This window comes from Mercenaria mercenaria, chromosome 6, assembly GCF_021730395.1.
Source record: "Mercenaria mercenaria strain notata chromosome 6, MADL_Memer_1, whole genome shotgun sequence".
Classification (NCBI taxonomy): domain Eukaryota; kingdom Metazoa; phylum Mollusca; class Bivalvia; order Venerida; family Veneridae; genus Mercenaria; species Mercenaria mercenaria.
The window spans coordinates 41,145,728-41,163,748 of record NC_069366.1 but is presented as its reverse complement, the minus strand read 5'-3'; the positions used below and the strand labels follow the sequence as shown (position 1 = coordinate 41,163,748).

Below are 18,021 nucleotides of genomic sequence, written 5' to 3'. Positions count from 1 at the left end.
ATTCCTGCGTATGAGTGATTATTGTGTAAAATAAATATGTGCATGTATCGATTTTCCTAGCTCCATGTAGACGGCCGTGTCTAAAACTTTACCTGAGGTAACGGAAGTCAGACGAATTGGAAACGGTCCTCCATCCATCCAGCTTCAGCTCAAATTTGCGGAAAAAGTAAACGGTTATGAGATACTTTTCTTCTCACCATTATTTTCGTCTGGCCACATGCTTTAATAATGTGCATGTGTTTTAGGTCAGTCATTTGCAGATAATACGATACAGGTCGCGCAAGGAGTGCATTTTGGGCCATTTTTGTCTAAAAATTTAGTGTCCTGAAACCTGCGTTTTACTCGTTTTTATCACAGAAGCAACAGAATCGGCAGACTGAAAATGTCACATAATGAAGTGCTATGTCTATGCGAGATATGCGCTCAAAAATTGCCTTGAATTTTTCGAAATTGGATTTTTTATGATTTTTTTCGCACTGGTATCAGTGCAGAGTTGTGGAGTTTTCAAATTTACTGTCCCTTGCCCCCATACTTTAGTATAGTTAGGCCTTTTGCAGATCGAAACCGGAAGTAGGTGTTTATTGCGGGGATGAGAGCAAATATGCGCCATTTTTAGGGTAGCAGACCACAACTGATTGGCATTTCACTAGGAACTACATAACCCCCTATTTTCTTTTCATGTTTTCGTTAATTTGTGACCGAACTTTCATGAAAAATAGGTGTAGGAAAAAGTGACGTTCTCTAAAGATACGTAAAGACGATCTAAAGTTGTCGTTTTTTATAGATTTGAATTACTGACCTTTAATCTATAGCATACAGTTATATGAATACGCATTTCTTCATAATAAATTTTGTGTCAAATATGTAATGCAAGATTCTTAGAAGTTTTGAAGCAAAGCTTCAGCCTAAAAAGAAATTATTTAGAACTATGTAAGTGGCGCGTTTTGAAAACGGTTCAGTGTATTAATTGGAAAACATAATAATCTCGCTGAAATATTTAACACTGTTGCCATCTGATTTTCCATAGGTGGGCGGGCGCCATTGAGACAGCGATGATGATAATGGTAAAAGTGTTGTGGATTACTTTTTAGTGTCATCAGAGTTATTTCAACACATTAGGTAGCAGGGTACACTTAGATTCGAAAATTTTTGACACAGACCGTGGCCTCAACGCGAAACTAGTCTATCTGCTTCTATTTCTATATACACATAGGCTAGTTTCGCGTTGAGGCGACGAGACAGTCTTACATGTAGCGAGTCGCAATATTGCGCTTCCCTTATGAGCAGAATCAGGGTGGCAATTTTATAAATTGCGTGCATGTTTTGTGCTTTTAATTAAAGGCAAGATCAGGATTCTCATACAAGAATAAAGAATATTATCAAAATGAAAGCTTTACACCATCCATGAAAAATAACATGCCAAAATCATCAATTTTGCACTTTTTGAACAGTCTACAATGATCCCGCTGGAAGAACAATGCCAAATTTTATTGCATTTCTCAATTTAATAGTCCTTACTGAACTTCAGGATATAAACGGAACGGGATCCTATCCAGCTCTTTTTTTCCACAAAATAGCGAAAATGTTCCTGAGTATCAATCAACAAGCACAGAGCCCTTCCGTGATTTGAATTTTCCGCGAAAAGGTGCCTCATTGATTCATATAAAGCTACCAGCAGTTAGTTTTACAACTGACATCAGAATTTTACATGTGTCGGCTGTATAAAGTTTCTAAAGTATTAATAATCATTACCTCTCACCTTAATTTACAGACATTCAAAATCACGAAGTTCTAATTATAAAAAATATTGCCGGGGGCCAAAATTCGAAGTGTACCCTGCTACTTTAACGATTTTTTCGTCAGTGACCTTGACCTTTCACACCACTTTCCCGTTATCTGCAGTTTATGTTTGTCCAGAGCAGTGGAGGACGGTGAAAATACGAAATCCTATGATGAAATTGTATCGACACACCAATATTGTAAATGGTGAGAGCCATTGAAATCCACTTTTTTAAATAAGTTCTGTGAATTATTTACAAACTTCATTGAAAATCTTAATCAAGATAATATACTACATAGTCATAACGCATTTGTAACTCTATATAAACAAGCAGGAGAATGCATGAAAATCACAAGTTCTGTGAAAAGTCGGAATATTAACGCTAATAATCAACCAGTATGGTGGGATAACGAATGTTCTAATGCTAAGCATAGTAAATACAGTAAACTAAGAAAATTTCGTAGAACGAACTCTCAAGAAGACCTCAACAAATACTTATCATTAAAGAGAACATTCCAGAATATGTGTCGTGCAAAACGATTAAATATAGAGAGGAGTCGACGAAACGAACTCATAGAAAATCGTAAAAATCCAAAGAAATTTTGGAATTGTATAAAAAACGTTAATAAACAACAATCTACCAAGGAGAATGTCAATATATCTAGTACAGAGTGGTATACATATTTTAAAGAACATTTTAAAAATACCAGTATTGTCAACGAGACGCAACAATTAGGAATATTTGAAAATATGACACAACAGCATGACTGTGAAATACTAGATGTTGAGATTAGTGAAGAAGAAATTAAGTCTAGCCTACGAAATAATTGTGCCTCAGGAGTGGATGGCATATGTATAGAAATGTACAAATGCACAATCGATATAGTGTTACCGTACATTTAACAAGAGCACCGCCTTGCGGGTGCTGACGCTCATCTGATTTTTTTTGTGTAATAGAAATATTGTCCTACCCATGATTTTCTAAGTCTAAAAAGGGCCATCACTCTTGCAAAAAGCAGGATAGAGTTATGTTTCTTGATGTACAGTGTCCACTTATGATGGTGAAAAACTGTTGCAAGTTTTAAAGCAATAGCTTTGATAGTTTATGAGAAAAGTTGACTTAAACATAATATTCAACCATTTTTCTAAGTCCAAAAGGGGCAATAATTATTGCAAAAAGCAGGATGGAGTTATGTTGCTTGCTGTACAGGGTCAGCTTATGATGGTGAACAAGAGTTGCAAGTTTTAAAGCAATAGCTTTGATAGTTTAAGAGAAAAAGTTGACCTAAACATAAAACTTAACCAAGAAATCTGATATTTTCTAAGTCCAAAAGGGGCCATAAATCTTGCAAAAAGCAGGATGGAGTTATGTTTCTTGCTGTACAGGGTCAGCTTATGATGGTGAACAAGTGTTGCAAGTTTTAAAGGAATAGCTTTGATAGTTTAGGATAAAAGCTGACCTAAACATAAAACTTAACCAAGAAAACTGATTTTCTAAGTCCAAAAGGGGCAATAATTCTTGCAAAAAGCAAGATGGAGTTATGTTTCTTGATGTACAGGGTCTGCTTATGATGGTGAACAAGTATTCCAAGTTTCAAAGCAAAAGCTTTGATAGTTTAGGAGAAAAGTTGACCTAAACATAAAACTTAACCAAGAAATCTGATATTTTCTAAGTACAAAAGGGGCCATAAATCTTGCAAAAAGCAAGATGGAGTTATGTTTCTTGCTATACAGGGTCAGCTTATGATGGTGAACAAGTATTCCAAGTTTCAAAGCAATAGCTTTGATAGTTTAGGAGAAAAGCTGACCTAAACATAAAACTTAACCAGGCAACGCCGACGCAGACGCCGACGCCGACGCCGACAACCGCTCAAGTGATGACAATAACTCATCATTTTTTTTTCAAAAAATCAGATGAGCTAAAAACTATTTAATGAAATTCTTTCATCCGGGCAAATTCCGTAGGAATGGTGTTTGATTTCCCCAGTGCACAAAAAGGGCCCAAAGAACGAACCAAACAATTACAGAGCAATTTCGATAATTAACAGTCTGAGTAAATTGTTCATGAAAATCCTTAGTAACCGACTTACATTTTGGGCAGAAAGTAACTGTGTAATAGACGAATCTCAGGCAGGATTTATGCGAGGCTGTTCCAATGTAGACAATATATTTAATCTGCAAGCTATAATACAAAAGTACTTATCGAAAAGGAAATGATATGTCTATGTTTAACTGTTTATTTTATGTTTTCCAGTGAATTATAGAGTTTTCTCAGTGAGATAAAAGTGATAATCCACAGTTTTAAAACAGTATCCGCCTCAATGTTAATACAGACTTTCAAAAATCAAGTCATTTCTTAGTGCAAAAAGCCTAACAAAATAGTGCGTAAATGTAGTGAAATAAAAGTGATAATCCACAGTTTTAAAACAGTATCTGTCTCAATGTTAATACAGACTTTCAAAACTCAAGTTATTTCTTAGTGCAAAAACAAAATACTGCGTAAAGGTAGTTCTAGACTACCTCCATCACTTAACAGTCTTTCTTATTTTAATATGTTTGATCACTAGGAAGATCTTTGTGATGTTCCAATCCAATACATCAAGTGGTTACTGAGATATGGTCTTGGTGGTACTTGCACGCAAAACCTCAACCAGAATCTTTTAAAAGTCGAACAAGGGTCATAATCAAACAAGAATTGTCTAACTTAATCATTGGAGCGGAGTATCGGATGTCTCAATGTTAATACAGACTTTCAAAAAACAAGTCATTTCTTAGTGCAAAAAGCCTAACAAAATAGTGCGTAAAAGTAGTTTTACCTCCTTCACTTAACAGTCTTTTTGTATAATTACACTATCATATTTAACCTAGCCAAGACATATCTAACAAAGTGTGTATCATATAAAAACAATGCGTTTAATATCGGCAGTATTTATTAATCAAAGCGCTGTAAGCACAGAAAGGTTTAAATATTTCGAAAAACATGTGGTTCTAGTAAGAAGTTAGTTCAATAACATTAAATTTGCACAGGGCGCCTTTTAATATTTGGACTTTCAACATGTTCCTTTGTCAAGTTTAATTGAATGACAGCCATTTACATAGCAAAAATTTCAACCTTATTTTATTGAAGTGTAATGTAGGAAAACTCTCACCCAGGAAGCACAGTAACGTTGTGACAACATTGTTACAACGTTGTGCTGTACGTTGTGACAACGTTAGAAACAACGTTGTGACAACGTAAAAGTGTGGAGTCGTGTCAACGTTGCGACAACGTTGTGGCATAACATTGTGTTGCGGTCAGATACAACATTGTGACAACGTAAAAATGTGGAGTCGTATCAACGTTGTGACAACGTTGTTGGTTAACGTTGTGAAACCACCAAAATACAACCTACTTTTGACAGCTCATGTTTAAATAAATAAGCAAAACAAAATTTCAATTACATATTTTAATTCAAGATCTAATTATAAAATTTACTAAAATATTTGTTAAAGTTCAGAAACAACGAAAGTAATCCCTTAAGCAGTATATGGAATACCGCACCCCTTGATAATACAATATAGTTTTAAAGCATACGTAACAATTATTTAAATCCATCAAATACAAAAAACTTATGTAGTTTAACAATATATGATAATTCAAGTCCAAAATTATAAAAAGATTATGTAGTTTAACGATAACGATAATTCAATTTAATTAAATACAAAAGCTTATGTAGTTAAACGATAACAAAATCTAATACAATGACATGCCCACAGGAACAAGGTAAATACAGACTTCATGAGCTGCAAGATCGGCAAAGGTGAACTAGAAGATGATTTTGAAGAAAAATGCATGTCTCCCCAAATGCATAGTCGTATAGGCAAGAAGTCAATAGGGGACAGGAGTAAAAGTCAAAGAGACAATGATGGTTGGCTGCAAAAGGGATCATCTACTTGGCATGTCCAATTATCCGACTAAGTTTCAAAGTTCTGGACTTAGTGGTTCTTAAGTTATGAAATGGAAACTGTTTCTCATGTTCAGGTCCAGTGACCCCCAAAATAAATAGGGGTCATAAACTCTGCATGTGCAATCATCCTATTATGTTTTAACATTCTAGGTAAAGTGGTTCTCAAGTTACTGATTAAAAAAAACATCTATGCTGTACCACAAAAAGGTGGTCTTGGTTTTCCATATGATCAATTATAAAAAAGTTACAATGTAAGTTATTTATAGTAACAAATAAGGGAAGTTAATCTTTAAAAAAAAAATCCCCCCCCCCCCCAAAAAAATTGCAAGTCCACACAAAAATCTTACCAGGTAGAGACAGGTCAAAATACATCTCAGAATTGGATGTATCATGCATGTTGCACTACAGAAAAGTGATCTCCATTTTTCCCTACGACTAGTAATGAAAAAGTTGCAATATAAGGCGTAAAAAAAAATTGTTTGTTTCCGGTATCCCTACCTACCCTAAATTTTTGGCCCGACCCTAAATGTTTTTATGGCCTTTGAGAATATTTTTTTCAACTTTTTAACAAAAAAGATGAAAAAATGCACTTTTTATGTTTAAAACATGGCCAGTGATGTTAGAAAACAACTTACTGATGCTCTAAAGGCATAACCTCCTTATTTGTATCCATTTTTTGACACAAAAATAATTTCCGAAAAGTCTCCCTTAATAAAAAAGAAAAAATATTTTCTGACCTACCTACCCTAATTTTTTTGAGCATGTTACCGGAAACAAAGAATTTTTTTTTTTAGGCCTAAACTATTTATAGTAACAACAAAGGAAGGTAATTCTAAATAAGGGACTTGCGCATAACACTCCGTCTCATGATGGTGTACAATTGTGCCAAGTTACATCAAAATCCCTCTATGCATGAAGAAGAAATGCTTCGGACAATGTTATTCTTGTATCTGAACTTTAGCCTCTAAGTATGACCTTGACCTTAGACCTAGGGACCTGGTTCTTGCGCATGACACTGTCTCCTGGTGGTTAACATTTGTGCCAAGTAATATCAAAATCCCTCCATGCATGAAGAAGAAATGCTCCGAACAAAGTTTTCATTCTTGTATCCTTTGACCTCTAATTGTGACCTTGACCTTAGACCTAGGGACCTGGTTCTTGCGCATGACACTCCGTCTCATGATGGTGAACAATTGTGCCAAGCTTCATCAAAATTCATCCATGCATGAAGAAGAAATGCTCCGGATAAAGTCATTATTGAATTTAACCTTTGACCTCTAAGTGTGACCTTGACCTTCGAGATAGGAACCTGTGGTTTGCACATGACTCCGTCTCACTGAGGTTAACATTCATGCCAAATATAAACGAGATTACTCCATGCATGTCAAAGTTACAGTCTGGACAATCAAATCCGGACACACGCACGGATGCACATACTCTGAACAGCCCTAGTGACCTGGTTCTTGCGCATGACACTCCATCTCATGATGGTGAGCAACTGTGCCAAGTTTCATCAAAATCCCTCCATGCATGAAGAAGATATGCTCCGGACGTCACCTGCCAGCCCGCCAGGGGCGTTCCCATAATACATCCAATTTTTCAAACGGGCGTATAAAAAGGGCAATAATTCTTAGAAAATGATCCTTGACAGAGTTACCTCCTCTTGTCTAACAAATTGGGTCATCACAATAAATTATGTCTAGTATCATGTCAATACCTATGATAAGATACTGGGTAATTGGATTGAAAAAAAAAAAAAAAAACTGAAAATTTAAGGTCGAAAAAGTGTAATAGCTCAACAAAAAAATCATTGAAAGTCACCTAGTCAGCAGAATGAGGTCACCACTGTAAAGAAGAAAAATACCTTGTTACACTGTATTGAGAAATTGGAGACTGACAGGCTGTAAGAGGTATTACCTCTGTAAAAACAAATCACAGGGTTACCTGCATTGCAATGAATAAAATGTGTAAAAGTGAACAAGTTTTCCAAGTTTCAAATGGTTACCTTTGACAGTTTTTGAGAAAAACAAAATTTAAGTAATGCAGACGATCAATAATTTGATTTTCTGATAAAAAATAGTGAAAGAACTAGAAAATGCTTTTGTAAAAAAGCGCATGTCTCCCCCAATGCAAAGTCCTATAGGCAAGAAGTCAATAGGGGTCAGGAGCGAAAGTCAAAGAGACACTGAATGTTGGCTGCAATAGGGATCATCTACTTGGCATGTCCAGTCATCCCGCTAAATTTCAACACTCGTGGCCTAGTGGTTCTCAAGTCACAGTTCAGGCTCCTGTGACCCTGACCTTTGATCAAGTGACCTCAAAATAAATAGGGGTCATGTACTCTGCATGTCCAATCATCCTGTTAAGTTTCAATATTGTAGGTCAAGTGGTTCTCAAGTTATTTCCAAAAAATGATTTTACATGAACAGGCCACTGTGACCTTGACCTTTAATAGACTGACCCCAAAATCAATAGGGGTCATTTACTCTGCATGAACAATCATCCTATGAAGTTTCAACATTCTGGGTCGAGAGGTTCTCAAGTTATTGATCGGAACTGGTTATCCATGTTCAGGCCCCTGTGGCCTTGACCTTTCACAGAGTGACCCTAAAATCGTTAGGGTTCATCTACTCTGCATGACCAATCATCCTACGAAGTTTCATCATTCTGGGTCAAATGGTTCTCAAGTTACTGACCAGAAATGGTTTTCAATGTGCGGGCCCCTGTGACCTTGACCTTTCACAGAGTGACCCCAAAATCGTTAGGGGTCATCTACTCTTTATGACCAATCATCCTATAAAGTTTCAACATTCTGGGTCAAGTGGTTCTCAAGTTACTGACCGGAAATGGTTTTCAATGTTCGGGCCCCTGTGACCTTGACCTTTAATGGAGTGACCCCAAAATCGATAGGGGTCATCTACTTTGCATGTACAATCATCCTATGAAGTTTCAACATTCTGGGTCAAGTGGTTCTCTAGTTATTGATCAGAAATGGTTTTCAATGTTCAGGCCCCTGTGACCTTGACCTTTGATGGAGTGATCCCATAATCAATAAGGGTCATCTACTCTTTATGACCAATCATCCTATCAAGTTTCAACATTCTGGGTCAGGTGGTTCTCTAGTTATTGATTGGAAATGGTTTTCCATGTTCAGGCCCCTGTGACCTTGACCTTTGACGGAGTGACCCCAAAATCAATAGGGGTCATCTACTCTTCATGACCAATCATCCTATGAAGTTTCAACATTCTGGGTCAAGTGGTTCTCTAGTTATTGATCGGAAATGGTTTTCAATGTTCAGGCCCCTGTGACCTTGACCTTTGACGGAGTGACCCCAAAATCAATAGGGGTCATCTACTCTTCATGAATAATCATCCTATCAAGTTTCAACATTCTTGGTCAAGTGGTTCTCTAGTTACTGATCGGAAATGGTTTTCAATGTTCAGGCCCCTGTGACCTTGACCTTTGATGGAGTGACCCCAAAAACAATAGAGGTCGTCTACTCCAGCAGCCCTACAACCCTATGAAGTTTGAAGGTTCTAGGTCAAATGGTTCTCCAGTTATTGCTCGGAAATGAAGTGTGACGTATGGACGGACGGACGGAAGGACGGACGGACGGACAGGGCAAAAACAATATGTCTCCTGGGGGAGACATAATAAACAAAGAATGTGTTAGAATCAACTCTCTTTTGACCTTTGACCAAAGTGTGACCTTGACCATGGTTATATGGATGCGACTTGTGTGCAACACATCAGAGTGAAGATTTGCGACAACAAATTTGAAATTCTCTAAGGGGTCTCAACAAAATGAGCTGTCTGTAAGACAGCGCGCTCCACTATTCGGCGATTTGACAGTAATATGGCAACTGGAGAGTCTTGCATCAGCTCGTGTTAGCACGTTATATTAGATCACGTTATATTATTTCAAAGTGTTTGCCGATTTGATCAGTCGTGATCAAATCAACAGATGCTTACTAAAGTATTAAACTGGCAGTACAGCCGGTGTAACATTAGATATTGACCCCATTGATCAAAATTTAATGTTGAAATGTTGGTGGGGCCATTTCTCAACGCTGAAAAAGGATCTTTTGATCAAAATTTAATGTTGAAATGTTGACGGGGTCAATTCTCAACGTTGAAAAATGACCCTTTGATCAAAATTTGATGTTGAAATGTTGACGGGGTCAATTCTCAACGTTGAAAAGGATCTATGGGGTCAATTTTCAACGTGGTCAGTATTTAATGTTACACTGGCGTGTAATAAACCGAATCAAGCCCATTTTAAAACAACTGATTTCTCAGACTTCCAATCAAAAATTCATTGCTTTCCTGTGTAGAAAATACTGATAACATTATTAAAAAAGTACCATTAGCATTATACACAAACGGTCAAGTTTTCTTATTTCAAAGCATTTGCTGACGATCAACTGTGATCAAATATGCTTACTAAAACGAGATCTCATTCAGTTGCCATGTGATGTTGGCGAGATTTGCTCTATACGCCTTTCAAGTTGCCAATCTATTTTTCTTTGGTATAATATACAAGTTTGTAGTCATGCTGTGAAATATTTAAAGAGCGTGAAAAGTTTCTGAGTTAATTGAAGAATATTAAGTTATAGATAATTTTTTTTACTAAGATCCTTTATGAATACAGGCCCAGATGTAGTTTAACAATATCAATAATTTTAATCACTACAGTATGTTTTTATTTTATGCCTTCTTTTGGTTCATAAATATCATTCAGAGATCAGGCCATATGATTATCTGTATCGAGCAGTGAACTTGTTCACTTTCTACAGTATATAATCATGGGCCTATATCACCAATACTGGTATTAAACAAAAGCTCATGACATCAACAAGACCGCTTCAAAGTTCTTTGAGTTATGTAGTTTGAGCAAATTGTCATAGCTCAATTTTGAAAACTGACATACTTTCACACACACTAAAACCCTTGTGAAAACTTAAATCACACGCAAGTCCACATTAAAGACATTACAGTATATCTCCAAATCCTCTGGCTGACCGTCAAATCCTCCCTGCCTGCAGTAGCCGCACCCGTCACACCTTTCTGTAATAATATTGAATGTTTTTGTTTTAATATAATTCATTAATATTAAGTACTTGTGTAAAACAATGTCAATGATAGAATGATTCTGGAGCAAAGACACATTATTTGTTTAAATTGTTTCTGAAACTTAAATTTATGTTTTAAGCAAACTTTAAGGATGAAGATTTGGTTCTTTAATTTTATATCAGTTCAACCATCCTGAATCCTGCAGTAAAACCTGAATCAAATTATGCTGGCCTTTTTAGTGCAACACCAAAAATAAAGAAGTAAAGCTGAAGATTATCAAGAGCTCAAGTTACACTGATCTTTAGATACATTTAACTGTAACCAAATTCAGTCTGCCCTTCAAAGCAAGTGCTGTTTTAATGTTGTAAATTTTCTGACTTACCCAAAAAGCATCAACACTGAACAATAGAAAAGCAATAGAATCTATAAGCCTACCTTAAATTTCAATCCACCATTTTTGAATGGAACATGTTTTAAAAACAGCATCGTCAGTTTCTTTTTTTTTGTTATTGTCTTATGAGTTTTCATAAGAGCATCTGAAAAAAAAAATCATTACAGTGGTGTAAAAGTTGTAATCAAATTGCCGTTATCACAAAAAAGGCATCCACATTAGGCGCCATGCTCACATGTATGTTAATTTAAATCTTATATTCTATTAATGAAACAACAAATGAGATTTAAAACAGCTATTTAAATGGATTCCCGATTGATTATGATGTTTTAGATAAAACAACAAATGAGACTGAAAAATGGTTTGAGAACATGAGGCCCAGCTGAGTTTTTTCTTTTCTGAATTGTCCTAAAAAAATACCTGTCAATGATGACGATTTATGTTATCAATATTCTAAACATGTTGTTTTTTAATTACCAAGCTACCTATCCTCTTTCTCTGGACATGTTAAAAACAAATTTACTCCACACTGTAACAGTATACAGAACTTACTCAATATTGACCTGCAGCCAGCATTGGCCTGCGGATAGGCATGCAGGTCTTCCAGTTTCTTTTCTCCTCTTGTTCCTTTCAGGGAATACAATGACCAAACCTTATTCGATCCTGTAAAACTCATCATCAGACGACATGTGGTGTCAACATCTTTGCTACCGAATTGCAATAATATTGGGACTGTAAAAAGGAAACAAAACAGTTAAACTGTTGTAAATATGTAGGTCCAATCAGTTCTACAGCAATCGTATTGACAAAAGTAGATCGCATTATAAGAACAAGACAGTACTTACTCATTGAATAAACTTTTTATGCCATTAGGTATCAAATGTTTCAATTTCAGTCATTAAATCTTTAAAATTTAAATAACTAGAGCTATCACTGAAGGTGATGAATACCTTCATATCGTACGACACCTAAATTGCTTATTTTCTGAAGACACTGACTTTAAAAAGTATCTCAAGTCAAGGTGAAGGTCAAAGTTACATGTAAATGCACGTGTTCCTTGCGCTCATGATGGTGATGTGCATGTAAAATTATTTGAAAATTTAGAGAGCAGTTTAGGAGACCTAACTGTAGATGGACAGACTGATGTGACTCCCATATATAGCCATGATACTAGATCTCTAGGTATAACGTACTTAAGAATTTACATCATGCAAAGCTTGGTATCTACATGCATTTATACCATCTCTCATGTCTCACTTGACATGAGGATCATACCAATTAAGGTATTCGCCACCTCTCCGTGTCAACAGGCCTGAAGATTGACAAAGAAACATGAGATAGCTTTCAGATTTGAATTGGTTTTACTATGTATGACATTCTTAAATATTTACATCATGCAAGTCTTGGTATCTACATGCATTTGTACCACCTCTCCTAATCTATCCTACTTGGCATGAGGATCGTAACATTTAAGGTATTCGCCACCTCTCCATGTAAACAGGCCTGAGGATTGACAAAGAAACACGAGATATCTTTCAGATTTGAATTGATTTTTACGACGTATGACAAACTTAGGTATTTACATCCTGCAAGTCTTGGTATCTACATGCATTTGTACCACCTCTCCTGTCCTACTTGGCATGAGGATCGAACCATTTAAGGTATTTGCCACCTCTCCATGTAAACAGGCCTGAGGATTGACAAAGAAACACGAGATATCTTTCAGATTTGAGTTGGTTTTTACGACGTATGACAAACTTAGGTATTTACATCCTGCAAATCTTGGTATCTACATGCATTTGTACCACCTCTCCTGTCCTACTTGGCATGAGGATCGAACCATTTAAGGTATTTGCCACCTCTCCATGTAAACAGGCCTGAGGATTGACAAAGAAACATGAGATAGCTTTCAGATTTGAATTGAATTGGTATTTTTAACCTATACTGTGTTGGTGTGCCGTAAAACCTAAATAAATTAATTAGTTTTACTATATTGTATGAAGTACTTAAGTATTTATATCATGCAAGTCTTGGTATCTACATGCATTTGTACCACCTCTTCTCAGTCCTACTTTGCACAAGGATCATACCATTTACGGTACATTGTATTCGCCACCTCTCCATGTAAACAGGCCCGAGGATTGACAAAAGAAACATGTAATAGCTTTCAGACTTGAATTAGTTTACTATGACATACTAAGTAGCGACATGCAAATCTTGGTATCTACGTGCATTTGTACCACCTCTCCTGTTCTACTTGGCATGAGGATCGGACCAATTAAGGTATTCGCCACCTCTCCATGTAAACAGGCCTGAGGATTGACAAAGAAACATGAGATATCTTCCAGATTTGAACTGGTTTTACTATAGCTTTCAGACTTGAATTAGTTTACTATGACATACTAAGTAGTAACATGCAAATGTTGGTATCTACATGCATTTGTACCACCTCTCCTGTCCTACTTGGCATGAGGATCGGACCAATTAAGGTATTCGCCACCTCTCCATGTAAACAGGCCTGAGGATTGACAAAGAAACACGAGATATCTTCCAGATTTGAATTGGTTTTACTGTAGCTTTCAGACTTGAATTTAGTTTACAATGACATACTAAGTAGTGACATGCAAATATTGGTATCTACATGCATTTGTACCACCTCTCCTGTCTTACTTGGTATGAGGATTGGACCAATTAAGGTATTCACCACCTCTCCATGTAAACAGGCTTGAGGATTGACAAAGAAACACGAGATATATTCCAGATTTGAATTGGTTTTACTATGTATGACGTACTTAGGTATTTACATTATGCAAGTCTTGGTATCTACATGCATATGTACCACCTCTCCTGTCCTACTTGGCATGAGGATCGAACCATTTAAGGTGTCTGCCACCTCTCCATGTAAACAGGTCTGAGGATGGACAAAGGAACATGAGATAGCTTTCAGATTTGAATTAGTTTACTATGTTTGATGCACCTAGAATTGACATGCAAGTTTCGGTATTTACATGCATTTGTACGACCTCTCCTGTCGCACTTGGCATGAGGATCATACCATTTAAGGTATTCGCCACCTCTCCATGTAAAAAGGCCTGAAGATTTACAAAGATTTAGCTTTCATACTAGAATGAGTTTATAATATGACCTTAGTACTGACATGCAAGTCTTCGTATCTACATGCACGATTAAAAGTAAATCTGTAGTATGTATTCACACTAAGTTTTTTTTGCAGACGAGTATCGACATCTTATATTTTTTCAGTAAATAACAGGTATCATTACTTATTCATTAGGAAATCTATTACCGGATGGTTAGAAAATCCTTGAGGATTTGCTAGCCGTCTGGTAAAGGGATCTCAGATCGGCTAAATCTCAGACTAGGCATTCGGAAACCCGGACGGCTAGACACATCCTTGTGTTAATTTTATTAATTCAATCAGGTTTTCTGAAAATTTATTTTCATAAGTACGCAGCTTATCTGAAGCTCTGATTTAATACTTATATAGTTAAAAATATAAATATAATCTGAAAAGTAGATCCCTTGGAAGCACCGAGAAAAAAACAATTTTAACAAACAGTGAAAATTGCAGACTCAGTTTGATTGAGTCTGTTCATGAGCAGTTATGGATAATGCAACACTGCCCACGCCCCCTATCACCAGCTTAAGCAGTATTCAATCTTCAAATCTAAATCAGTAAATGAGTTGAAATCAATGATCCCGAAGGACCTGAAAATATATCAACATTGAAATGAAGTTTGGGCAACTTTTTTATGGCCGCCACACAGCACTTAACAAATCAAATCAATATTTATTTTATTGTCTGTAGATAAAATAACATTGTGCTGTTGTGCTGTAAATATAATCTGAAAAGTAGATCCCGTGAAAGCACTGAAAGACTTCGAAACAGAAATTAAATAGTTGCGGACGCATTGGTCGAAAGGGCTAAGACGCTTTCCTACGGAGGTGAAGGCCCCTGGTTCGAATCCTGGCTACTCCCACTGCGGTGTGTCCATGGGCAAGGCACTTTTATCACGATTGCCTCTGTCGACCCAGCTGTAAATGGGTACCAGCAAATTGCAGGGGGTGAGGTATAATTGGTTTTAACTGTTCTTAATATAGGGTCGCAGAAAAGCTCTAGAGAGCTTATGTTAATTGTTTCACCAAGCGACGGTAAATAAAACTTACCTTTACCAGTGCTGAATATTATATGGAAAGTTTCTTGTTTAACAGAATTAAGTAGGTGGGGTAGGGCAGCAATTTGCATTCTTTTTTTTTTCTTTACAGAAACTAGACTTTAGGGTTTTTACTGAATAAATTTTCATGTTGCTGTTAACGAACGCATATGTAGGTTATTTGATCTGCAACAAAATCTTGACTCGGCCCAAATCTTGGGATAACTTAAATTTGCGCCAAAATGAATTTAAGGAGGTAGGATACCTTCATATTTGTATGTGCGCATGTCCAACCGGAAGCTAACGTGACAGTTTACGACGACGTTTACGACAAACTAAATGTGTTTGTATATTCATTCTTCTGAAAACAAATCATGAACCTGTCTTAGGTCTGATGCTTTATGGTTTAATAATGCAGAAATAATGAATAAATTGCCGCAGAAACGCTTCAAAACAATGTTGCCTTAAAATGACGTCATTGACGTCATGACGTTACGTGTCAGTTACCGCGCAAAATTAATAGCTTTTATCTCGAAAGTACGTGATTCTGTACATTTTCTTTATTTTAACAATTTTCAATTAACCATTATTTGCTGAAATATTTTTATGAGTCTTTTGCTTTAAATAATAATCAATATTTTGCTTCTTTTATGTAGTTATATTGGAATGTTATACGGAATGTAAGAAAATGGATGAAGGCAACCGGTGTTATTTGGAATATAGTTGGGTGAAAGGTTACTTGTTATGGCCATTTTTAAATAAAAAGGCTAACAGTTTGTTTTGTAATACCTATTTTGCAGGTTCCGTTGATAATTTGTTACTTAAATACTAAAATTGTTCAGATTTCTGTAGAAAATTGTGGTTTCTTGAATTGAATTGATGTTACCATGGAAACGAAGCCCGTGACCTATGTATCTAAATGTAAAATTCAAAAGCGTTGACACTGGTCTATTTAAGAAACACAGCTTCGACTTTTTATTTTCATTTCAACAATATCCATGAGAATAATAGCACCACGCTGAACGATTTTTCCATGAAAATGGCAGACGAGGGATACTGCTGTACGTATTCTAAGCTGTGAAATTTGTTTGAATAAAAGCAAATAACACGAAAATGTAACTTACGTTAGAAATAATATGTTTTAAAGCTACATCAACTAGAAAGTTAATCTTATTCAATATTTTTTTGAAGAAATTACAACAAAAAGCAAGATATAACCTATTTTAAACATCTCTGTTGTCATGGTTACTTTAAAATTTAAGAAAAATAGGGTACCATGTAAAGTGCTTGGTATTTTGCTTATAATATTACCCAAATATTTCATGTTGGTCATTAGCAGAATGGCACTGAAGCCGTCGAAAACACCTATTTTTATACATAGTTTTTTAAAACTGAGAGAAAATGTGTTACCATGGAAACACGAGCCCTGCGACATATACATTTTAAGCTTATATTAGAAAGCTAACGTGCATACTAGTAAAATTATCAATTATGCAGACTTCTACGAATATCAATGGAACTAAAATACAATGAAAAATGTTAAATATCTGTATTTTCCTTCTTCTTTCAATATGAAATACCTTTGGAGGGTCATGTTCTTCAAACCTGGATAAAAATTGAACTTGAAGGGACAGAGACAAACGAAATTGAGATTGTAGCAGTTAAAACTTCATATTACACGAAATACAAAAAAATGCTGCGGTTCAACTAATTTGAATTTACCCTTGTAACAAGGTAACCTACCTCCTTAAGAATTATCAAGATAGATCAGAGTATAAGTATTATAATTTATATGTACTTACCTCAGTCTTACGTAAAATACCAGATATATCGATAGTTAATTGAAAGGAGATTTTATTCAGTTGTTCTAATGTGTAAAATATCACTGAAAGACACCAAAAATACTGGACATTCCTTTTGTAAACATCGGCGCGCATGCAGATATTCAGGTCTCAGTACATTCGAATCAACGTTTCTTTTTAAGAAGGAGATACTCAAAGTAAATTTACGAAAAAATATTTAAGTTCAATGATATTACAGTATATTCGACAACTTAAATTAAAATAAACGAAATTATAAATGAAAAATATAGATTCCAATCTATCGCTACGAAGTCAGCTTTACATAATGAAATACTACAACAACAACAACAACAAAATATTGACACTAAAATAACCTAATTTATTTCAAAAAACAAGCTTATTTTTCAGAAGTTTGAAGTTCAGGTCATCAGTATTTCTGATGTACCCTCATAAATACATAATTTGCTTAAGCGTAGGTCCCAGGGCGAAGGTGGGGTGGGGGGCCCGGGGGCATATTCTTCTAAAAATTGACACTCGCAGTAATATTCGGGAACTTGTACAGTATATTTCTCCTTTGAGCTGAACTGCTCTTTAGAAGAAGCTCAATTCTATCCGAAAATTTAAACATCTTTCGGTCAATAAATTTAATTAAAGATTTGGTGTATTCATGTATCGATATCTGAATTACAGTTTAGTCAAAACTGCAGGGTTAAACTTAGAATGCATATGAAGGTTTCTTTGTGTGATTTTCTGTCAATATTGACAACTCTGAATTTTTGGAAAATGTGAAAAAAATAAAGTGATCCATCTGTATAAAATAATTTCTATGTTTTTAATCTAGATCTACATGCTAAT

General features: G+C 35.7%; 1 long non-coding RNA gene across 1 annotated transcript; it reads right to left on the bottom strand.

Moving 5' to 3' along the window:
* Positions 1 to 5,354: 5,354 nt before the first annotated feature.
* On the bottom strand, positions 5,355 to 17,315 carry LOC123561532 (uncharacterized). The gene is made up of 4 exons (XR_008371326.1): positions 17,167 to 17,315; positions 11,745 to 11,924; positions 11,237 to 11,337; positions 5,355 to 10,795 (listed from the first exon to the last, which is right to left on the bottom strand). It is a non-coding gene; the product is annotated as an uncharacterized LOC123561532 (long non-coding RNA).
* Between the last annotated feature and the right edge of the window lie 706 nt (positions 17,316 to 18,021).